This window comes from Dipodomys merriami, unplaced genomic scaffold (genome assembly GCF_024711535.1).
Source record: "Dipodomys merriami isolate MVZ:Mamm:240054 unplaced genomic scaffold, mDipMer1.0.p SCAF_5, whole genome shotgun sequence".
Taxonomy (NCBI): Eukaryota; Metazoa; Chordata; class Mammalia; order Rodentia; family Heteromyidae; genus Dipodomys; species Dipodomys merriami.
Genome location: NW_027206068.1, coordinates 22,527,545 through 22,551,072, shown reverse-complemented (window position 1 = coordinate 22,551,072; position 23,528 = coordinate 22,527,545). Strand labels below are relative to the sequence as shown.

The 23,528-nt window shown below is 36.7% G+C and overlaps 1 protein-coding gene across 3 annotated transcripts in view; it reads right to left on the bottom strand.

Moving 5' to 3' along the window:
- The window catches only part of Immp2l (inner mitochondrial membrane peptidase subunit 2), an 864,225-nt gene that overhangs the window by 823,909 nt on the left and 16,788 nt on the right, over positions 1 to 23,528 (bottom strand). The window lies entirely within an intron of this gene.

Below are 23,528 nucleotides of genomic sequence, written 5' to 3'. Positions count from 1 at the left end.
TGGGGGGGGGGGGGAGGTCAGTCATGGGGCTTGAACTCTGGGCTTGGGTGCTATCCCTCAGCTCTTCAGCTCAAGGCCAGCACTCTACCGCTTGAGCCACAGCGCCACTTCCAGTTTTCTAATGGTTTATTGGAGATAAGAGTCTCACGGACTTTCCTGCCCAGGCTGGCTTTGAACCGTGATCCTCAGATCTCAGCCTCCTGAGTAGCTAGGATTAGCTAGGATTACAGGCATGAGCCACCAGCACCAGGCTTACCTTAACTATCTTATACAATGAAAAGTTAAACAGTGAGGGATCCAGTTGGGCCAAATGGGGCCAAACAAAGTCCCACAGGTGGATAATACTCCTGGCTAGGAAATGTAAATCATCATTTTGTTGGCTGTCTTACACAAGACAGGAGGGAGTAGGTAAATAGGGAGGAAGTGAGACAGAGTCTAATAGACTCTTGACTTCTCTTTATTTCCAGTGAGAGACTAGATCAGATTAGGCTAAACAGTTATATAACACTATCACCAAACTTCTTCAGCCCTAAACTCACCATTCATTTTGCTTCCAAATGATCTAAAATTTCTTGTCCTCTTGAAAGCTGGTCCAGAAGGTTTAAAAACGGCAACCATACCAAGCATCAATCAAAAATGTATAGAATAGCACAGTATTCTTGGCTTCCTTTTTTAAGTGTACAGACTTAAGTGTCACACTATCAATAAGAGCAGTATTGTGACAACATTCATATTAAAGAAATGAAAGAAAAACAAGAACTATGAAACAAAGGGAAAAGATTAAGAAATATATTCATGATGATAAAGAATGGTAGACAGAAGTGAGAAGAAAAACAATATTTAGCACTTAGTAATCACTAAAAAGCAGAAATAGGCTGACTCAAATGGTAGAGTGTTTGTTTAATATACGCAAGGCAATGGATTCAAACCCTGGTATCACAAAAATGTATTAGATAAATAAATACACTCATACACTCCTAGCAGAACTATACTCAAGATTCTTTCTCAAGTATTAATTTCTAAAGATGTTACTCAGTGTGTTGTCTATTTAACCTGGAACTGAAAAACAAGGGGAGCATGTGAAGAAAGCATGTGAAGTCACTATCACATGACACAAACTGTTATAGCTATAGAACCACTTTCAAAGAGTTTCTTATGAGAGACTACACCTCTCACTTTATTTTGATGAAATTCTTCCTTTAGAAGGCACATACAAGAGAGGACTACATGGTAGTGAAGAAGACCTTGACAGAGTGAGAAATTTGCCTGAGTTATAATCAAGAACAATGGATTTCTGACTTTTTATACTATATGACACATGAACAAAGTTATATATAATAGCCCACTAATACACATACACTATAGGAAGGAAGACAGTAGTAATAGAAAGGTTCCACAAAACAACAACATTATTAAATAATAGAGGATAATTTTAGCGGCTTGTTTTCTTTTTGTATAACACTGCTACTTGCAAATCAATAAATTAATTTTTATGGCCCACTTGACTTATAGTTTTATCTGAACTGACCTATGAATATCCCAATCTCTAATTCCCTCTAAAATCTTTATATCATAGGGGGAAATATAATAATCTAAAGTAGTTAGTTTGGAGGTAATGTGTATGCATGGTAAAGAATAAAGACCAGTAATAGTTTTCAAAATATATTACACATATCCTAACATTTACCCAAACCTATAAACTTTTATATCAAACTGAAAAAAATGTTACTGCAGACTAACTTTAGAAAATAAGCAATTTAAAATCATGTTTTCATTCCAACTCAGCTGCCAAACTGTAATCTTAAGTAAAATTGTTTAGAAGTCCCCACATCTGGTACCCAAGAAATATTTTTGGCCTAAGGTGCTATATGTTTCCACAAAGCAGCTTCAACCAGGGTACTCCTAAGACAGGACGCTTGCTTGACATGTTTCATTCATTCATACCAAACTTTCCATGGCGCCCCTAAATCAAACTAATTTCTCATCAGTAACATCTTTCACTTAGAACCAAAATACTTTTACTAACTCATTTCATACATCTCCATAGATATTTAATATATTTTTTCAAATGGACTCATTTATAAAAGTCCCACTTATCTTCTCCATGACTTGGCAACAAACTAATAATTCTGGCATATTCATAGGATCAGTACTTTCAGGATGCAAAAAAATATGAATTTTCCTCAACATTAGATTTCATGAGCTTAATCTCTCTGAAAATAATTCTGACTAAAAGTTCTACCGGTCAAATATCATGCTTTAAAAAAGTTTCATGACTCTCACAATTTTCATTTTCAGGGTTTCCCAAAATACAAATAAATGAATAAATCCAAAGATTACAGACAGTAATATATGAATCTGCAAATTACTGTTTCATGTACATAGGAAAAAATCTATACTTAGCTACTATGTACAAGAAAAAAGAAACAGCTCTAAAGTAAATATTACTTCCCCATTTACCAGTTAGATTATCAAGTTTATTTCAGTGGTCCACACTGATGTTAAAATCAAAGACCACCCTCAGATAACAATTCCAGGGCAATGTTTCCTAAGCCTGTCTTAACTGACATGATTATAAATGCAGACCCTTATTCCCAGCCAGATCTTCAAAATCTAACTTCCTAGGTGATTTGCTTAATCAAGCAAATAGAAAATGCTGCTAGTTGAGTGATTAAAGGTCAGAATCATTACTCACTCTCACAGGCTTATTACTTTTTCAAAATGGGAATAAGAGAAAGGTAGGGAAGAATTACCACCCTGAATGTCTTAGTACACCTTCAGTTTGTGCCTTTACTGGATTAACAAAGAAAGTATCTGAAGAACAAACCTGTTCAGAAAATAAACAGTACAAAATGATGGGCAGGGGACTATGTCTTTGTTCCTATGGGGAAGTTCAATCATCCACCAATTCATTCATCTCCTGTATCATTCATTCTCACAACCAGTATATATATGAAGGGACTTCCAGAAGCCAGTGGTAGGCACCAGAGATCATACAATAGTGATCAAAGCTAGACTTTATCTCTGCTTTCATGAATTCTTATAATCAATGACAAAGATCAATGGAATAATCAAAATACATCTAAATCAGGTTATATAAAGTTCTCTGAGAGAGACACAGAAAAGTCAAGGTCTCTGAAAAGGAGATTGAACAAAAACATCAGTAAGCTTAGATGAGGGTTTGTGAGGTCAGGAAAGGTATTTCAGACAGTAGCAACTTCCTAAGGTCTCATGTATCAGGAATAACTATGCTATGATGGAAAAAGTGGGTAAATGGGAGCACATGGGGGCATATGAATGGGAGGAACCAAGTTAAGAACCAGAGCAGCTAAGAACTCACAAATTTTGTGAGGACTGAAGTTTTGTTGTTGTTGCTGCTGCTACTGCTGTTATTTTTATTTTTATTTTTTCCAGTCCTGGGCCTTGAACTCAGGGCACTATCCCTGAGCTTCTTTGGCTCAAGACTAGCACTCTACCACTTGAGCCACAGCACCACTTCCCTCTTTTTCTGTTTATGTAGTACTGAGGAATCGAACTCAGGACTCCATGCATGCTAGGCAAGCACTATACCACTAAGCCACATTCCCAGCCCCTGTTTGTTTGTTTGTTTTTAACAAATGGGAATGATCATAATTATATTTCTAAATGAATGGCTGGACAGAGCAAAAATGGACATAAAATAGATTATTCTAGTAGTCCAAGACACGAAATGATAGTAGATTAGCCTAGGCAATACTGGAAATGGCTTTAAATGGACAAATCTAACATAAATATTTTGGAGGTTAAATTGATAGCATCTGGAAATTAATGGGCAATAGCAGGGAGGGAAAGGAGGTCAGAGAGGAAAATGTCAAGAGGAAGTACTTGACCTGTCAGAGCACCTGTATTTTGTCATTACCTGGGAATATATTCCAAAGCACACACAAAAGAAGCTCATAATTCAATTCCTCAAACTTTTGTTTAGTCTAATACTATTAGTTAGCCCTATAGAGTACACACAAAGCAGAAAACAAGCAGATATGTTCTATGTCCTCAAAGAAATACCATGCATCAAGGAAGACTGCCCTGAAACATTTTTCCAGAGGAAGCAAGCATTAAAAAGGGTGATGGGGGCTGGGAATGTGGCTTAGTGGTAGTGTGCTTAACTAGCATACATGAAGCCCTGGGTTCAACTCCTCAGTACCATATAAACAGAAAAGGCCAGAAGCAGTGCTGTGGCTCTAGTAGTACAACGCTAGCTCAAAGACAGTGCCCAGGCCTTGAGTTCAAGCTCCAGGACCAACAATTCATTAACTAAAAATTTTTAAATAAAAAAGGTGATGGCCCTGCAGCAAAAGAGTCCAAGCACAAGTTCTGTCCATCTGAAGACTGTCAAGGAAAGCCTCCAAAGAAATAGAATTTCGAGGTGAGATCTCCAAATTTAGGCAAAAAGAACAGCATATATGAAAAACTAAGGGCAAAACACAGCATGGTTACTTAAGCCAAAACAAGTTCATTTTGCATGAAGCATATGCAAAAGTAACTATTAATTTTAACTCAGAGAGCATTTATTTATTGAGTGGCAAGCACAATTAGTAAGAGCAGAAGATATAAAGGCATACGATGCAATACCGTTGAAAAACTAAACAGTACTTCATATTCTCTATATAAATGTATACGCATATATACAAGTATTTTAAAGGAATGTCATTTTTATTATTGCTTTGACCATGATATCATGCATCATCTGTGTAATTATTAATGTTAACTGTGAAGAAAAAAAGTAAGCAGATCAAAACTTTAACTGTGGTTATTTTTTAGTGATAAGAAGGGACACAATGACTAATTTCTTTTGTGAACTTTTGTTAACTTCTAACACTTAAATGGGCTAAGGTATATAGAAAATACAGTGTAACACTAGACTTCCCATCATGCCAAACAAGTCATACTTTCTCAATCCAGTTTCTCTGTTACTGTAAGGACAACAAAAACACTGAGTAAAATCCCTCCCTGTTCAGGTAGTAATCAACATATTTAACTGACTACAATGTTCGTATGCCCCCAATTGGAGTTGGGAAGGCATCCAACGGGGCTTTAGAAACTTCAGGAACTTCTGTCAAGTGTTTGTTACTTTTATACTAAGATCTCAAAAGGAAAACAATGTGTTCTCTTTGCTGTTTGTGCTGAGTATACATGGACCTTTAATAAACTAGCTAGGGATTCATGCAGGATGGAAACGGGGAATTCTTGCATTTGAATATAAAAATTTGAAGCTATCCCAGAAACAACATAGCATGCATTAGTAAAATATAAACAAAGAACAGTAAAAAATAACGAATTGCATTAAATTCATATTCTCTGTACACTTATCACTCTAGAAAGCAGCATGGAGATTCCTTAAAAGACTAAATATAAAGCTTCCCTATGCCCCAGCAATCCCACTCTTGGACACTTACCCAAATGACCACAAACAAGGCCACACTAAAGCCATCAGCATAACCATGTTCACTGCAGTATTTTTTTTTACCATACCAAGATATGGAATTAACCCAGATACTCCATAGTGATTGACAAGATCAAGTAATATATACAATGGAATTCTATGCTTCCATCCCCACTTAGTAAGGAAATGGAAAAACCTGGAAAAAAAATTATACTAAGCAAAGTAGGCCAACAGAGGCTGCATTTGTAATAATTAGAATGTGCCTATAATTCTACAAATAAACCCAACAGATAGTAAAAGACAAATAATTACACTTGGGCATGATTCATTAAACAGCACTCTAAACATTCACATACTGAGAACAAAAGATATTCTTGAGAGGATCACAAGGGCTCAATAGCTACGCATATGACCTTATAAAATGATGCTTATCAAAATGAACTCCAAGAAATGAAAACAAAGTTTCTTATTGTACTGTTTGTGGTTGTTTTCTTTTTTCTTTCCTTCTTTGATTTATTCCCTTTTGTCCCTGTTTTTGATTTCTATACTCTTTGTCTTGTATATAAGTCTATCTGATTTGGGGAAAGGAAGGAGAAGCATAGAAATGATGAGACAAAGGGTGAACCGATTCAGCACTGATACTAGAAACTATGTTGGAAATAAACTATACAACTTTGGGAGGAGGAACGTAGGGAGGGGAAAAACTGAGAGAGAATGAAAGAGGGATTGATACTGTTCAAAAGGAAATGTATTCATTACCTAACATGTAACTAACCCCTCTGTACATCACCTTTACAATAAAATTTAAAAATTTTTAAATAAATAAGTAAATAAACTCACTTTCCCAGAATTCTGAGCCTCCTATATTTTCCAATCTCTGCTCTCTTATATAATCTTATTCCATGCAGTCACCATGGTGCCCAGGAAGGGCCCCAGGCAAATTCCTCTGACTCCATAACTAGTCAAATGACTAGTTATGACCCAAAATGAATCTTTTCTCCTTTTAAATTGTTTCTCTCAGGTATGATATCATAGCAATAGGAAAGTAACTAACAACAGTGCAAATTATGTAAATGATCATTTTAAGTATAAAATCTGAAAGTGTCTGCTCTTTTACTTCTCATTTTTACAGCTCACAGCACTGCCACTGTCCCCTGAAGAACCAAGTGAGGGCAGGAAAAAAATGAAAAGAACTTTTCTACGTCAAGTCACACTAAATCAAAACTTGAAAATTCCATGTCATTCACATTTGAGTAAAGTTAATGCAGTTCCTTACCTTTAGAAGTTACCAGAGAAGAGTTCAGGTGATATAGTCTCTCATCCATATTTTAAATGTTTAAAATTGCCAACATAATAAGCACCTATATACTTCAGCTTTCTCTAATTATTTTTTCTTTTAGCAATAATAACAAAGGCTTAAAATCATCCATGGCAAAAAGGAAGTAATTTTTTATCAGTAACCTTGTTCTTCTAACAACTGACATTTAGGAGTAAAGCATTGCTTCTAAGAATATTATTTCTTAAGTAGTTAAGCACATCTGGCTCATTGCTCAAGTAGTTAAACAGAGAATATTTTACAATAAGCTTTTGGATTTGGTTAAAATCCTATTTGCCACCTGGCTTACAGCACCTATACATGGAAGATTCTTGATGATGTTGACCTCAACCACATAGCAACCCCTACTATCAACTCCTCTCTTTCACATACCAATCTATTATGGTTTCATCACTCATGAATTCATCTAAGATCCTTTTTGAGCCTGGTTATATTTTAGTCTATACAAAGTCACCAGCCACTTATCCATAACAAGCACATAGATAAATATACCTCAGGTCTTCCCAATCACAAACACTAACAGTTATGTGGTGTGGGACATTTAAAAGTAAAAGGAAAACAACCTTCTAGAAAATTAAACTTTTCAAGCAAGTAATAAGTTAAACAGGGGAAACTATCAAACTATGAATATTGACAATATGAGGGCAGAAATCCAAACAAATTTGACATGTAATTCCTGAATCATTCTCTATAAATATACAGAGATAATACATAGAATAATCATAGATACAGATATATATTACTTCTTTTGTATGTATTCAGCAACTATAGTAAGGGATGACTGTGTGATGTTGAATAGGCCAGCATCATCTCGAAATATGTGCCTGGAGTTTGAGTTGTATTTTTATGCTAGACAATACATTAAAACCACAAATAGACTAAGCTGTAACTCCTCTCCAGGAAGACTGAACACAACATCATTTGAAACAAGAATATTACAACACATGATCAGTCTCCTACCTCTTCCATGAATTTTTTTTCAGAAGGTCCTATAAATTGGACTCAGCCATGTGAGAAGTTAAGGAACACTTGGATACATTGAGACTGACACAAGGAAAAAATAACTAATGAACTAAAACAAATTTGGTTCCACTGAAACCAAAAGTACATAGTCTAAATCAAACCAGTTTTCAGGGTCATCTTTTTTTATATTATAATATAAAACATTAGATAGCATCTTAAGTATTCATTTTTCATTACTACAACAAAATATATTTATGTTGGCTCATGGTTCTAGAAATGCAAGATGTAGGGTTCTCATCTGATGGTAGCCTTCTTGATGACAGGAATCTGAGGTGGCACAGGGCATCAAGTGGCAAGAGACATGGAACATGCATGTGTGTGTGTCTTCTAGTCTCCCTCCCTCACCTTGTAAAGTCATCAGAGTTCAGTCATGGGCAATGACAATATGGAATCCAAATCACTTCCTAAGGCTCATCTCCAAACAGCATAGTACAGAACTAGCATCCACTTCCTTAATATCTTACACAGGGGATAAAATTACAGTATGAGCTTAGAGAGACACAAACCATATTTAAATCATAGCATGTTATAAAAAAAAATAGATACCTGGGGATATAGTTCAGTTGTAGAGTGCATAGCATGCAAAGATCCTTACAATAAACTTTTCTTTTTTTCTTTTCTTTTTTTTTAGGGGGGAGGTTAATCATGGAGCTTGAACTCTGGGCTTGGGCACTGTCCCTGAGCTTTTCAGTTCAAGGCAAGCACTCTACCACTTGAGCCACAGCACCACTTCTGGTTTTCTAGTGGTTAATTGGAGATTCGAGTCTCACAGACTTTCCTGCCCTGGCTGGCTTTGAACCATGATCCTCAGATCTCAGCCTCCTGAGTAGCTAGGATTACAAAGATGAGCCACAGGTGCCCAGTGCCTAGCTCTTTCTTTTCTTTTTTGCAGGAAGGGGCAGTACTAGAGATTAGACTTAGGGACTCCAATCCTTCTAACAAGAAAGCAATAAAGCCACACCCCAACACTCTTGCTTTTTTTTTTTTTTTTTTTTTTTCGGTCAGTCTTGGGGCCTGAACTCTAGGCCTGGGGGCTGTCCCTCATCTCTTCAGCTCAAAGCTAGCACTCTACCACGTGAGCCACAGTGCCACTTTGGCTTTTTCTGTTTATGTGGTGCTGAGGAATCAAACCCAGGGCCTCATGCATGCAAGGCAAGCACTCTACCACTGGGCCACCTACAAGTGGTAGAACGTTGGCCTTGAGCACAGAGAAACTCAAGAGACAGAGCCCAGGCCTTGGGTTCAAGCCCCAGGACTGGCAAAAAAAAATAAAGATAAAAAGCAACTATAATTTTCTATTGTTAAACCAATGAGCATCTGAATAATAATAGCCAAAGTTAAAATTGACATTCAGTTTTAAGTGAGAAACATGAAAAGGCAATGGAATTTCAACAGCTGTAGAGAATAAAACACTTGTCAGAAAACAACTAGAATATGAAAATCTATAAAGGCCTCCTGAGGCTTTGGTAATGGCTCAACATGTAAATGTAATACGTGCCTCAATAGAAGAGCAAGGCTGGTCCTAAAAGGTAGTCAATTTATTTATTTTTATTGTAAAGGTGATGTACAGAGGGGTTACAGTTACATAAGTTAAGTGAGTACATTTCTTTTTGAACAGCATCACCTCTTCCCTCGTTTTCCCTTCTGTCCCCTTCCCCCACAAATTATACAGTTAATTTTCAACACTCCATCAAGGTAGTCTAGTTGTGCTCTGCAGAAAACAACATCAGCACAGGGTGAAAGCTGGGCTGAGGGTGTGACTCAACTGGAAGAGCAACCACCTAGCATGTTCAAGGCCCTGAGATCAAAACCCTGTACTTAAAAAAACAAAAACAAAAACCAGGAGAGAAAGTCAGTGAAATAATAGTGGGCCTTGAATCTGTCAACTCAAATCATGACTCAAATAGGAATACATCCATGGTAGAGCATTTGTTTAATATAAACTGGGACCCTGAATTGAATTGAATCAAAAGAGAGACAGACAGGAGAGAGAAGAGTGAAAGGGAGGGAGGGGAAAGGAAAAGAAAAGAGAAGGAAAGGGAAGGAAGAAGGAAGGGAGGGAGAGGGGAGAGCGAAGGAGGGAAAAAAGAGAAAGGAAAAGGAAGGGAAGGAAAGGGAAGGGAAGGAAAAAGATAGGGATCCTGGGGTTCCTTTCACTTAGCATCATCTTATATGGTCATATGTACATAGCTTTTGACCTCTTCTGCTTGTCCTAGACATACACTAGTTATTGCAAATAAGGGAAACCATGGGACCTATGTTTCTCTGAGTCTGGCTTACTTCACTTAATATAATTTTTTCCAAATACTTCCATTTCCTAACAAATGGGTGGTGTCATTCTTTCTGATGGAGGCATAGAATTGTATTGTGTATATATACCACATTTTAATCCATTCATCTACTGAGGGGCATCTGGGCTGGCTCCGTATCTTAGCTACAGTGAATCATCCTATGATAAACATAGTTGTACTGCTAGCTTTAGGATAGCCTTGTTTGTGATCGTTTGAGTAAATGCCCAAAAGTGGGATTGCTGGGTCATAGGGGAGCTCTATGTGGAATCTTTTGAGGAACCTCCATTCTGCTTTCCAAAATGGTTGAACAAGTTTACACTGCCACGCATTAAAATCTTTGAAACAAGAGATGAATAAATTACATTCAGTAAATCTCTTAGGCAAAAGGAAAATGTAATTCTGAGAATAAAGTTATATACTCTACATTTTGAGGTAGTAAGAACTCTGACTTTACAGTTTTTTTTTGTAAAACTACAGGAAACAAAATCCATAATACTTCCACTAGGTCTTTCTAAGAGCTGGTTCAGAGTACCCTCATCCTAACCAACTTTATCCTGAAACTCATATATACCATGACAATATTTACAACTAAGACCCAATCGCACATTTTAGTTATTAAAATGCCATAAATTCTACAAAAACAGTTTAATGTAAAATTAAGGGGGCAATGAGTAGTTTTTGTAGTGTAAAAATACAATTAAATGATAACTATTACCAAGGAAAAGTTTGGTAAGCTTTAAACTTAAATAACCAACTCAATTTGAATTTCAACACTGCACTGTATATTTTTTCCTAATTTAATAAAGTACCCATTCTGCCATTAACTAGAAGCTAAAGGCAATGTTAGACAATGTCACAGCTTAAATACAGGTAAAAAGGAAAGAGATCAGATACTTATGCACAAAACCTCTTCAATTAACCAGCAAAAAGCTAGACTGGAGGCAAGCTAAACAAGAGAGCAAGGCCCTGAGGACAGAAATAAAGAAGGATAGTCTGAAGATCACATAAGCAAAATAGCTATGTGTACCTGACCATATAAAATAATGTTTATTGCAATGAACTCCAGGAAGTGGAAACAAGAGGGGTTTTATTCTTGTTCTTGCTGTTTTTGTTTTCATTTCCTTTTCTCTTGTTTCTCTTTGGGAGGATATTGAGGAGGGGGGCATAGAAATGGTGGACAAAGGATGAACAAATGCAGCAGTGATACTCACTAGACACTGGAAAATAAACTGTACAACTTGTGGGTGGGCATGGGAGGGAGTAACTGGGAGAGAATGAGGGAAAGGATAACATAGTTCAATAAGGAATGTATTCTTTAAAAAAAAAAAAACTCTTTACTACATGTTCCTTCCCTCCCACTCTGTCTCTAAGATATTTAAATTATGGGCTGAGGGAGGATTGTGGGGAGCACTGGAACATGGATTTGTTTTCCTAAATAAGTTGGAAAAACAAGAAAAAGTATTCGTTATCTGACTTATGTAACCAGATCCCCTCTGTACATCATCTTTACAATAACAGTAAATAAGAAAAACAAGATAATGCTCAGAACTTTTTTTTTTAAGTGCAAAGTAAGCAATAACAAGAATGTAGAAATCCCATGTGACACAATTTCTGAAGAACCATCACTTGCTGTCCTTGCCTATGTTACCAATTCATATTTTGGCCTACCTATCTAACATTGTTCCTATTCATAAGATAGCTGCCCTATCTTACAATGATACAAAGGTCACAAAGTAGAACAGAAAATGTCATTAAAAAAGAACATGGCTACAGGGTCTTGTGGCATTCCTATACTGATCCTTCAAGCTTCAAATATATTGCTTTCAAATATATTGTCTTTACAAGTTAATTAGATGGCCAGGATACTTTAAAGACACTTGCACATTCATGTTCATTGCTGCACTATCCACAATAGTCAAATTGTAGAAAAAGTCCAGATGCCCTACAATAGAGGAGTGTATCCAAAGAAATGTCATACCTATACATAATGGAATTTTACACAGCCATTAGAATGAATATTATGTCATTTGCATGAAAATGTATGGACCTAGAACAAATCATGTTAAGTGAGGTAAGCCAAGCTCAGAGAGACAAACAATGCATATTTTTTCTCATATGCAGAAGCTAGATATAAAATACACTAGGAAAAAATAAATTATACAGGACTCTAGGCATTCACACAGTGAGACCAAAGGAGGACATTCTTAGAACAGAGAGGCACAATGCCTATGTGAATCTGACCATACAAAATAATATTTATCAAAATGAACTCAAGAAATGAAAACAGGAGGCTTTTATATTTTGCTATTTCTGTATTTGTTTCCTTTTGTTCTGTTTGTTCATTTATATGTCTTTGAAAGTATAAGGGGAGGCACAGAAATGTAGGGATAAAGGGTGAATAAATGCAGCAATGGTACTCACTGGACACTATGTTGAAAATGAACTATACAACTTGTGGGGGGGGAAGGAGGGAAAAACTGGGAGACAGTGAAGGAAGGGGTAACATTGTCAAAAAAAGAAATGACCTGACTTATGTAACTGTAACCCCTCTTCATATCACCTTTATAATAACAATAAAAAACAACAACAAGGCTGGGAATGTGGCTTAGTAACAGAGTGCTTGCCTAGCATGCATGAAGCCCTGGGTTCAATTAATCAGTACCACATAAACAGAAAAGAAAGTGGCACTATGGCTCAAGTGATAGAGTGCCACCCTTAAGCAAAAGAAGCTCAGGGACAGTGCCCAGTCCCTGTGTTCAAGCCCCAGGACTGGCACAAAAAAAAAGTAAATTTGATGCATCAACTGAATTTCCCATTAAGAGATTAGGGACCAATAACATTACTTTTCCTTGGATCAGGAATGGAATAGAAAATAGGAAGGGTTCTCAAAACAATCCAAGCCACTGGTCCCCAAAGGGACAATGATAGAAAGTGAAGGTCACAGACACAAGTGGGCTTGAGAAAAAATAAGTAACTAGCAAACTAGGTGAGCTCAGCACTGCTACTACCCTTTATGAAATAATAAACATAAAAATTAGAAACACAGACTTCAGCAGCAGGGAAGCACATTAGGGTTCTGATTAGTCTGTCAAAAATAAAACCTGTCTAAACTATAGTCAGAAGATTTGGAAGGCTGCCCACAGCCCATGTATGACAGCTGCGGGTCCACAGGGAGCTCAAGCAGCAGTGGAGCAGCCTCAGAGATGGATAAAGATGCAAGCTAGATGAAAAGATTTATGTGATTTGAGGTGAAAACAACAATTTAAAAATTCATTTGGAATGAGTGACTGGGAGTCCTTTAAACTTAAAAGCACAAGTGCATCTTCACATACACATGTATGCATGCTTATTGAAATGGCAAAAAGGCCAAAGCAGCAATATAAGTTAAATAAATAAGTAAATGAATATATCTAAGAGACCTCAGTTACGAAGAAGCTCATGTTGAAGAGACTGGAGAATAAAGCAGACAGAGCCTGTAGCACTTTTCCAAACTCAAGTGTCTGCTTCAGACAAAGGCCAGGAATTATAATGAGTGTCTGATGAGTATTGCTCCCTACACATAAATGTCATGTTTCAATTTTGCATCTTTGCCCATGATTAGAAGACACTGTTTAAGGCTGGGAAGGTGGTTCAGTGGTAGAGTGCTTGCCTCGCAAGCATGAGGCCCTGGGTTCGATTCCTCAGTACCACATAAGCAGAAAAAGCTGGAAGTGGTGCTGTGGCTCAAGTGGTACAGTGCTAGCCTTGAGCTGAAGAGCTGAAGGACAGCGCCCAGACCCAGAGTTCAGGCCCCACGACCAACCAAAAATAAAAAAAAAATAAGACACTGTTTAAGTTGTAGGTTGGCAAAATTGTTTAAAAACCTGTAGAAAACTAAAGCCAGATCCCCATATATCACCCTGTACCAGCATCAACTCCAAATGGATCAAAGACCTCAAAATAAAAGTAGACACCCTGAAAGCATTACAGGAAGGAATAGGAGATACTCTAGGCCAAATTTTCTTTATAAAGACCCAGAAACACAACAAATCAAAGAAAGGTTGGACAAATGGGATTGCATGAAACTGCAGAGCTTCTGCATGTCAAAGGACATAGCTAGCAAGATCAACAGAAAGCCCACGGATTGGGAGAAGATCTTCACTAGCCATACAATGGACAAGGGTCTCATATCTAAAATATACCTGGAACTCAAAAAATTAAATCCCTCAACAACAAATCCTCAAAGAAACAACTGCCCAATAAATAAGTGTGCTAAAGACTTAAAGAGAAACTTCTCTGAAGAGGAAATAACAATGGCCAATAGACACATGAAGAAATGCTCAACCTCTCTAGCTATAAAAGAAATGCAAATCAAAACAACATTGAGATACCACCTCACCCCATTTAGAATGCTATAATCAAGAACTCTAATAATAACAGATGCTGGAAGGAATGTGGACAGAAGGGAATCCTATTGCATTGTTGGTGGAAGTGTAAACTTGTTCAACCACTTTGGAAAACAGTATGGAGGTTCCTCAAAGGACTCTACATAGAGCTCCCCTATGACCCAGCAACCCCACTTTTGGGCATTTACCCAAACGATCATAAACAAGACTATACTAAAGCCACTAGTACAACTATGTTTATCACAGCATTATTCACCATAGCTAAGATATGGAACCAAACCAGATATCTCTCAGTAGATGAATGGATCATGAAAATGTGGTGTGTGTGTGTGTGTGTGTGTGTGTGTGTGTGTGTGTGTGTGTGTGTGTGTGTGTGTGTGTGTGTGTGTGTGTGTGTGTGTGTGTGTGTGTATAGATAGATAGATATAGATATAGATATATAGATATAATGGAATTGTATGCCTCCATCAGAAAGAATGACACCGCCCATTTGTTAGGAAATGGAAATATTTGGAAAAAATTATATTAAGTGAAGTAAGCCAGACTCAAAGAAACATAGGTCCCATGGTTTCCCTTATTTGCAATAACTAATATATGTCTAGGACAAGCAGAAGAGGTCAAAAGCTATGTACATATGACCATATAAGATGATGCTAAGTGAAATGAACCCCAAGATAGGGACACAAGAGGTTTTATCTTTGTTGCTGTTCTTTTTATTGTATTTATAATGTTCCACGTGATTTTTTTGTTTTTTTTTTTTGTATGTTCTTCCCTCATAGAACAACCCCTGTTGTCACTGTATTTGATTCCAGTGTCCTGCATCTTGTATATACATTTTTCTAATTTGGGGAGGAGAAGGGAAATAATAAAATGCTGAAATAAGGATACAGGATGACCCATTGTAACAATGAGATGTACAAGACAGTATGTTGAAAACGAACTTTACAACTTTGTGGGGGTGGGGGTTAGGGAGGGAGAAGGGAGGGAGGAGTTGGGGAGGTGGGAAAGAAAGGGATGGTAGGGGAAAAAATAAAAAGGAGTGTGTAACAATGCTCCATAGGATATGGACTCATTACCTTGCTCATTACCTTGCTCATGTAACTGTAACCCCTCTGTACAGTATCTTTACAATTAAAAATAGATATTTACAAAACCAGTATGTTGAAAAATGAACTTTACAACTTTGGGGGAGGAGGAGGGCAGGCAGGAGTTGGGGAGGTGGGGAGGAAAGGGATGGTAGGGGAAAAATAAAGGAGGATGTTAACAATGCTCGATAAGAAATGGACCCATTACCTTGCTTATGTAACTGTAACCCCTCTGTACAGTATCTTTACAATAAAAATATATATTAAGAAAAAAAAGATACCTGTGGATGTTTTGGGATTTTTGTGTTTGTTTTGATAGTACTGAGGTTTACACATCAGCAAGCTTCTTGCTTATCCTACTTGCTTGTTCAGCAGTTGAGCTATGCCTCCAATCTGGCATTTTGATGGTTATATTGGAGATGGAGTTTTCTGATTGGGCTGGCCTTGAACCACAATCCTCCAGATACTGATTTCCTAAGGTGTGAACCACCAGCATCAGATATCTTAAGGGGGAGGAGGTGAATGTGTTACTAGGATTTGCTTGCTAAGTAGGCATTCTACCACTGTGCTGGTTATATTTGAGATAAGGTCTCACCTTGTGCCAGGGTGATACTCCTATTTGTGCTTCCTTATGCCATTGGGATGGCTGACATGTACCACAACACCTAGCCATTGTACTTCCTCCATAGCTGGGATAACAGGCTGTACCACAATACCCAGCCACTGGTTGAAATGGCATCTCATTAACTTTTTTGCCTGGGCTGGCCTTGAACCATGATCTCCACCTCCCAAGTAGTAGTATTATAGGTTTGAGCCACTCACACCAGCTTTATCTTTTTTTCTTTCTTTTTTTTTTCTGGAGAAGAAGGGGAAAATACCTATGAAATTTGGTCAATATACCATGTATTTTTTTTATTTACCATGTATTTATTAATGAAAACATTCTAAGTTACTCATGAAAGCCTAAAATAGTGTAAAACAATTTTTAAGAATGCTCTAAGCAGACATCTGCAATGAAATACGACTTCTAAACTATAAAATCCCAATGAAGCATAAGATGTTTGGGAAACAAAAATAACAAAATATCAAGATTAGTGTCAATATTATTTTGTATATTTAAACACTTGACCAGTGAACCAATGAGAGTCACAGGTTTTCAAATACAGTAGAATATAGCATTATGTGACATTCCCTCAGTTTGATATGACTCTCTAGTTACCCAATGTATTAAAAGGTATAATATTAGTAGAGAAGTGCATAAATGCATATGATTAGGAATAGGATGCTACATATGTGAACAAAATAAAAAGGAGCTTTTATAGTTTTTAAATGACTATAAATGATTTAATGGAACATTCTTCTAAAGTAGAAACTAAGGGTTGAAGATGTAGCTCAGCAGTAGAGTAGTTGCCTAGCATGGAACAAAGCCCTGAGTCTTATCCCCAGCGCCAAAAAAAAAAGTGGAAAGCCTATGCCGAGCGCCAGTGGCTCACACCTGTAATCCTAGCTACTCAGGAGACTGAGATCTGAGGATCATGGTTCAAAGCCAGCCTGGGCAGGCACATCTGTAAGACTCTGTGAGACTCTTATTTCTAATTAACCACCAGAGAACGGGAAGTGGTACTGTGGCTTAAGTAGTAGAGCCCTAGCCTTGAGTTAAAGAGCTCAGGGACAACACCCAGGACCAGAATTCAAGACTCACCAGAACAAGACAACAACAACAACAAAAAAAATGAAAGTCTAATTCTTCTCTCCTGCAAAGAGGATTAGACTGAATGACTTTCTTCTACCAAAGAGAATATGATGCTGTATTGACTTCTGAGGATAAAAAAGCTTAACTTTGTCCAGGACCTCTTTCCATTCCCTGGATCACTACTTCTACACAAGCCAGCATGCCCTGTCATGAAGACAAGAAGGACTGGAACCCCGGCAGAGCCTCATGTGGAGAGGAACTGAGGCTTCCCTTCCACTAATAGCCAGAACCCACTCTCCAGCCATGTGGCATTCTTTCCTGTACATAGCTACTGTGCAGGAAACCGATGACAGTATAATATGAACATTATGTTGCTTTATATGTAATTTCTCCAGCACAGAAAAGTTTTATGCCAATGGAAAAGTGAGATTCTTAAAATTAAATGGGAAGTCTTCGTTAGTGGCTTCAGGACTCTGTACTCAAATTATGTGACGTTGAAAATGTAAATGAAAAAACTTATTTGTGTTCAAACTCATCTGTGTTCAAAGTAAAACTACTAGGATTTTTAACACAGATGAAATTGATCTACATTAGAAAGGCGATTTTAATGAAATCAGTTATCTAAAGTCTGAACACCAAACCCCCACACCAGGATTTAGACCTAAAACAAGACTGTGAATGCTGGGTACAAATGTCACCAGTGCTGTCATTTTATTTTATTTTTTTTAGAATTGCTGTTATGCTAGTTTCACTTATAAAATTCCACCTATTTCTAGTGATCTAGTCCTAGTCCTATTTTCCTTATAAGCCCTATAATTTTAACATGATTTTGCAAAATTTTTTATTTTCAAGAATGCATATATGCCATGAACAGTAGAACTCTTTCTACTATTCTGAGTAAATACAATGAAATAGCACATTCCATGAGAGGGACAAAAAGGAGGGAGCGAAGGAAGAAAAAAATCATACTTCATTTTGTTTCACATTCCAATGACAAAATTTTTAAATGCAGGATGAATCAATCTCCTTAATATTCTTGATTTACACTTCATACTTTATGTACAATACTGTGAAAAGAAATGGCTTTGCTTCACTAGTATTAATATCTAAATAAGTCAAGGAACTAACCAGTCAGATAAAGAACTAACGCAGATAAAGTTCTGAACACAGTACTTGACTGAACCTAGTACTCTCAGTGTAAGAGTGAGAGAAATGCAAACGAGAAAAACTACTCTGAGACTATTTTAGATACATTATAGGGTGAGAGAAACGAGTCAAGGTGTTAGTTGAAAAACAAAGTGGTCACTGTGAAAAAGGAAGGTGCTGGGTCTGGAAACATAACTCAGTGGTACATCTAGCAAGATGACCTAAGTTCAAACTCCAGTACTGACACACACACACACACACACACACACACACACACACACACGCACACACGCACGCACGCACACACGAACTCACAAAAAAAGGACAGCAGGCTATGGAGTCCTAGTAATAAAGACTCCAAAGTAGCAGTTAGTATATCCAGTACCTAGCTCTACCTCTTTCGTTCTATTACCAACTCCTCACTACAGGAACTAGGACTCCAGCAAAAGGGTTGACTGTGGGCCTAGGCTAAGAAGTATAACATGTGCCTGGAACACAGGGGCTTGCTTGAAGGTGTTCCAATTAGATAAATATGAGAAAAATTGACTAAACAGTAACAAGTACAAGCCATAAAAAAAAAAATAGCCTTGAACCTGTTGCAACAATGAGAAGTACAAAATGTCATGTCAAAACCAGCTTTACAATGTCGGTGTGGGGGGGGGGGGTATAATTGGGTGGGGGGAGGGGGGTAAAATTGGGTGGGGGGAGGGGAGAGGCGGGGAAGGGAAGTGAAGGGTAAACAAAGGAGGAGGCTGCAATGCTTGGTAAGAAATGTATGCATTATCCTGCCCATGTAATTGTAGCCCCTCTGTACAGTATGTTCTCAAATAAAATAAAATACAATTTAAAAAAAAAATAGCCTTGAATTTTCTATTTTCTGAACTTTGTTGAGTAATCATCAAATATGATTAGCTATGAAAAGACAAAATAATATCATAAAATAGTATTTTCAAATGAATTACTTTGTGATCATGTGAGTTACAAACAAAATTCCTTGGTCAGGCATGCTGGTGGGACACCTGTAATTCTAGTTACTTGGGACGATGAGGACTCAGAAGAACTCAGGTTTGAAGCTAGTTGAGGCTACCCTGAGCAAAAGTACAAGATCCTATCTGAAAAACTAGAACCAAAAGGGATTAAGGAGATGGTCTAATTGGTAGAGCATTTGCCTAGAAAGTAGGAGTTCTTAGGTTTGTACAGTACAGAAAAAAAAAAAGAAAAAGAAAGAAAAGGAAGAACAAAGGAGAAAGGAGAAGAAACTGAAGGAAGAAGAAAAAGAGGCACTTATCTGTAGGGATGGGGAAAAAAAAAAAACTAGGAGCGAGCAAGAGAAAGGGTGACATTGTCCAAAAAGGAATGTACTCTTTACCTGACTTATGTAACTGTAACCCCTCTGTAAATCACCTTTATAATAACAATTTTAAAATCTAAGAAGAAAAAGAGGAAGTGGAAGGAGGAGGAAGTAGTTGAAGTTATAGTGAGGAAGAAGAGGAAGAGGTAGAGAAGAATAGAAGGAAAACCTTTGTTTCAGGTACAAAAAAATCTTTTTAATTCATAGGTTTAATTTATTTCTAAAGAATGAGTTAGTTTTTCACTGGTCTTTGAGTATTATATCTGTATATACATAAGTTAAATGAATTAGGGATCCAAAAGACAGAAAGCATGCTAATTTGAATATTTCAAATGTAATTTTTATTGGTTATCATTAGTGTTAGTAAATAATAGTTGATCCTGCAGCTTTATTAAGAAACAGTTGACAGTAAATTAAGCCTAAAGGTCATTTTGGGAAGAGAGAAATACATAAAGAAAAGAAGAATGGAATCAGAGCTCTTTCTTCAGTACTTACTCTTTGCACATCAATAAACATTTATTGAATGCCTGCTAGGTGGCAAGCATCATACCAGTTCTATATTGAAAGAATGAAGATGTATCTGCGTGTCTATGAAGATATTGAACACTACACATTGTCCTTTTGAATTATTTTAGCCTTGTGATGACATTAAGAGGGCCATAAAACAAAAAAAAATAAAGACAAATTTTATAAAAGAAAGAGGAAATTGGGAATGTTAGAGAAAGACAAACTATACCAAATTCTATAGTCTCTGGTCATTCTATGTTGGAAAATAACTCTTATTACCCAAACAGCTGTCTGAAGGTCAATGTGGTAGTTAGCCAAAGTGCCCTCTACTGAGATGATACAAATCACTCTTTTTCCCTGCTTCAAATCCTTCTATAACCCCTACACACATTTCCTATAGCATAAGATCAGTTGCTCAAATTTAGCATACAGCACTAATTATGAATTCATCCCTTGTCTCATTATTCCCACTGCCTCATTAACATATCAGTCATCACATAAACCCAGCTAATGAAATTTCTAGAATGCACCATGGGCCCTTACACATGCTTTCTCTTCTACACCACTCTTTCTACCTTCCTTTGTCTGGGTAAACTAATTCATCCTTCAGGACAGCTGTCACTGTTCTAGGAAGTCTATCCTGATTCTCTGAGTTTAAACAATATGCCCTTCATATACATAAAATCCTGTATTTCCTCTAACATAGCATTTATCCTATTTTCTTTTCTCATCCTTTTCCCTAATCAACTGTGAATTCTATAAGGGCAAAGATTCAATCAATGCCATACTTCAGTGCCCTACATGTAAGTGTTCAATGTTTAATAGTTTTATTGAAGAAATTAAGAAATCATTTCCAGTAATTTATTATATAAAATAATCTTTAATACTTGTTTTGGTAAACTACTCTCATAATTTCCTGTCCATATATTCTGTCTATATCATATCTGAAATATGATATATGCTGTAGACATAAATCAAGAGAAAGCATTACCCAGTCTCATGCAACAAATTGTATATCTGATTATCCCAATCTCTGACCTGATAAGTTTCATTTTAGAAGACATTTATGCAGAAAGTTTTTTAAACTTGAATATATCTATGTCTATGCCTCTATCTACCTCTGTGTGTATGTATGCATTGATGTGTATGCGTCTGTGTGTGTGTCTGTGTGTGTATATACATGGAACTGAAGGGGGGTTGTTTGGTGCTTTAATTTAATAAATCATAGCATAGCACTAATGTTTAAAGACAATAATGATTAATTCCAAGGACCAAGTAATTTCCCTAACATTTTGAACTATGAACCATTCAGAATTTTCTTTTTCAATTAATGGCTTAATTTTATAAAGTGTTCATTTAGTTTGTGTTTCCTTAGAAGTAGTGTTTTCCAACCTATACTTGGTAATAGTCTAAAGATGTCCTAGAAGCTACAAGCTGAATGGAACAGGCAAAAAAGTAAGCCAAGCTCCAAGCCCCAACCCATCTCCATCAGAGTCATTCTGTTTTTATCTGTGTATGTCTGCCTGCTTCCCTACCCCTCCTCTTTTTTTCCTTTCTTTCCTTCCTAGTTTTCCTTTCTTTCTATAGTGGAATTCTAAACAAGATTTTCTTTAACAGTAAAATAAGAAGAAAACATAGGTTCAAACCACTCTTAAAGAAACAATGGTGGATTAAGGTTTGCTGTATTTAATCCTAATGTCTTCCATATTTCTTTTTATTATTATCTTCCAGTAGTTGTACAAAGGAGTTATCATTTAACAAAGAACCTTATGAATACAAAACATCATGATCAACGTAACCACCTTTCAAACTTCTTACCTATCCCTTCCCTCATTCTTCTTAATTTTGTAGTGAAGATACATTGGATTCTTGTCTTCACTTTTCCCCTCTTCTCTCCATTCATCTACTCCTAGCCCTTGACCACAGACCACTCCTTTTAAGTACCTACTTCATAGTGTTTTATTTTGCTGAAATCTTTTTTGGCTTTCTAAGGAATTGCACTATTAGACATCTCCATTGAATCTACTATATCTCGGTTAATATGTTTGCATACACTTGCATACCACCCAATGTATTTATTTATGAGGTTGTAAGCTAAATCAAACTTTCCCAGATAAAGGAAAACACGTATCTTTTGTCTGTCTGGGCCTAACTTCCATCACTTAACATATTTTTTTCCAAGTCTTTCCATTTCTTTACAAATGGTTTATGGGCCCTAATTTGTGATAAAATGAAAAATATTTAAATTCAGATATATCCCAGTAGAGACTAAAGAACATGGACTTTGAGGAGTATATTTATTCCCTGATCTACCTATTTCTAAATTCATTTACCTTATTATATCAATGGTATTATTTATATGCCAATCTTCAAGTTAACAATAACAAAGAACACCAAACTAAACCTAAAATCCCATTGTAACATAGCTGCTGCTGTTTTATAAAGTGTACACAAATATCCCATCTCATTTTAACAGTTTCTTAGTAACAAGATCCTTAAGTAGAAAGACCTATCAAACACATTTTAGCTATTAATTTTACTGGCTTTTCAATAAATACAAAGAAACAAAGTAACTACAACCAGGGATGTTTTATTATGCAACCTTCATAAAACTAGTAGGGAGAATTTAACCTCCTACTGATTACACTGCATGATAAGCCAAAATGGAATTTTCCCAATAGCAGACGTTAGCAATCCTGTGCACAACAGCATAAATTGTAGAAGCTAGAAAAATACCTGTAGTTAAGTTCTAGCTCTGGAACTTAACATGTTAGGTAATCCAAAACTTTTGGGCTGAATACATATAATTAGGAGATGTGCTGAGGTGAGAAGCCACCAACTTAAGTCTGGGAAATCTTAACATAAGCCTTTCCACCCTCAAGAACTGCTTCACTTCCAAGCTCCCTCATGTTCATTCACCGCACTCATTTGACACCTCATAGTAATGTTCTTCAAATTATGCTAAGTACTTATATGTTGCTGTGTGTAACTGTAGCTAACATATCACAATATTTATTTTAAAAACCAGCTTGAAATGACTGTGTCATTTATTCCATTACTTTAAATGACAGCCATGGAGAAATCAGTGACCACGTCAGACTGCATCATAAGCTAATGATCTACCTGATACCTCCATGCGTGTTTCACTTACAAAAAACCAGGTGGGCATTCTATAGGGCTATACCTGTGTTCCTCCTCTCATTCAAACTCAGTACCAATCAGAATTCAGAAGACTTGGATCAAGTCCTGGCAATGTCAAAGAGTAAGCAACTAGCATCATCCATTTGAC